The sequence below is a fragment of the Schistocerca gregaria genome, chromosome 2, assembly GCF_023897955.1.
Source record: "Schistocerca gregaria isolate iqSchGreg1 chromosome 2, iqSchGreg1.2, whole genome shotgun sequence".
In the NCBI taxonomy this organism is placed as follows: domain Eukaryota; kingdom Metazoa; phylum Arthropoda; class Insecta; order Orthoptera; family Acrididae; genus Schistocerca; species Schistocerca gregaria.
In genome coordinates this window covers 177,479,692-177,482,170 of record NC_064921.1, presented here as the reverse complement: position 1 = coordinate 177,482,170, position 2,479 = coordinate 177,479,692, and positions in this window count along the sequence as shown.

The window sequence follows — 2,479 nt, the reverse complement described above, 5'->3', positions numbered from 1 at the left end:
TGTGCGAAAATAGTTTCAGAATGTGTTGCATGAAGCTTTCCCGCTGGTTTCCTTCTTTTGTCTGGTGCAACAGGACAGGTAATTCTTATGAAAAGAAATGTATTGGTCTGCAAAATTTAGATAGTTTACTTATGTGAAACTGAAATGACTGAAAACTAATTTTACACCTCAGACTGGATTTTATGTGCAAGATAATTTTGTATGTGCTTCAATACTATAACATGGAGTTACCAGATGATAACGGAGACACTTTACAGTATACATCCGTGCTACGCCACTTTATAAACGATGTTTTCGCCTACCACCGGATTTTACATGTGTATTTTACGTTTACAAGTACGGTAACTTTGAACCTCTTTATCTCGGAAACGGATAAAATTTTCAAGGTTATACGGCATCAGGATCTTAGGAATGAGACAAAAATTTCAACCATTTTCTATGAGTAGCCGCCTTGGAATCCTCGGCTGTGTTTTGGTCCCGCGGGTGACGGCGAAAATATAGTAAAAACCTTTTTGTGCGATTTTCGGAGAAACCGTCCGTAAACTAATGGCGATTCCGTAAGTCCAATCAAGTCCACTGTAGACCACATCTGAATGCAAGAAGAACCAACCGATTTGCTCAATTTGCCTCAGCAGGAGGAAGTGCGTAAGGATATCATGCAGAACAAAGCGGGAATTGTATCAAAATGTTAGAAGTAGTCACAATCAAGCTACAGTAGCCCACTACAAACAGTATTGTAAGGTGCTTAAAATCTTATTAGCAAGGCAAAAAGTAAGTGGTATGCAAATAGAATAGCTAATTCAAAGGATAAAATTAAAGCCATATGGTCAGTTGTGAAGGAAGTGTCTGGTCAGCAGAATAAGGTTGATGATATAAAGTCAGTCGCAGTAATAACAATTCTGTTACTGATAAATCAGATATATGTACAGTATTTAACAACAATTTTCTGAGCATTGCTGGTGAATTAAACAAAAATTTAGTTTCTACAGGAAATCATATAAATTTCTTAGCAAATGCCTTTTCGAGATTGACGTCTGAAATACTCCTCTGTGATACAGACAAGAGGGAGATTGAGACAGTGATCAAATCACTGAGGACTAAGGACTCTCACGATTATGATGGAGTGTCTAGTAGAATATTAAAGTACTGTGCTGCGCACGTTAGCCCTGTATTTAGCCATATTTGTAATTTTTCCTTTGGGAATGGTCAGTTTCCTGAGCGATTAAAGTACTCAGTAGTAAAGCCGCTTTATAAAAAGGGAGAAAGGGAAAATGTAGATAATTTTAGACCTATTTCTATGCCATCAGTGTTTGCAAAAGTTATCGAAAAGGCTGTGTTTGTAAGATTAATAGATCATTTTACATCACACGAATTGCTATCAAATGTACAGTTCGGCTTTAGAAGTCGTTTGACAACTGAAAATGCTATATTCTCTTTTCTCTCTGAGGTACTGGATGGGATAAACAAAAAGTTTCGAACGCTTGGCGTATTTTTTGATTTAACAAAGGCATTTGACTGTGTTGATCTCACAATATTACTCCAGAAGTTGGACCATTACGGAATAAGGGGAGTAGCTCACAATTGGTTCACCTCTTACTTTAGCAACAGGCAGCAAAAGGTCATTATTCACAATGTTGATAACGGCTGTGATGTGGGATCTTAGTGGGGTACTGTCAAGTGGGGGTTGCCCCAGGGATCAGTGTTGGGGCCGCTCCTGTTCCTTATTTATATAAATGATATGCCCTCTAGTATTATGGATAACTCTAAAATATTTATGTTTGCTGATGACGCTAGCTTGGTAGTAAAGGATGTTGTGTGCAACACTGATTCGGTTTCAAGTTGTGCAGTACATGACCTCAGTTCATGGCTTCTAGAAAATAAACTAACGTTAAATCACAGTAATATTCAGTTTTTACAGTTTCTAACACACAATTCAACGAAACATGACATTTTAATCTCACAGAACGGGCATATAATTAGTGAAACTGAACAGTTAAAATTCCTAGGTGTTCAGATAGATAGTAAGCTGTCGTGGAAAGCTCACGTTCAGGATCTTGTTCAAAGACATAATACTGCCTTTTTCACTATTCGAACGGTATCGAAAGTGAGTGATACTTTGACGCGTAAATTAGTCTACTTTGCTTATTTTCATTCACTTTTGTCGTATGGTATTGTGTTTTGGGGTAACTCTTCCCATTCTAGAAGGATATTTTTGGCTCAGAAAAGGGCGGTTCGGGCAATAAGTGGTGTGAGCTCACGAACCTCTTGTCGTCCTCTGTTCACGAGTCTGGATATTTTGACATTGGACTCTCAATATGTATATTCCTTTATGTATATTCCTTAGTGTCGTTTCTTGTTACCAATATTAGCTTATTTCTAACAATAAGCAGCTTTCACTCGGTTAATACTTGTCAGAAATCAAACCTCCATTTGGATCGGACTTCCTTAACTCTTGTGCAAAAAGGTGTGCAGTATGCTG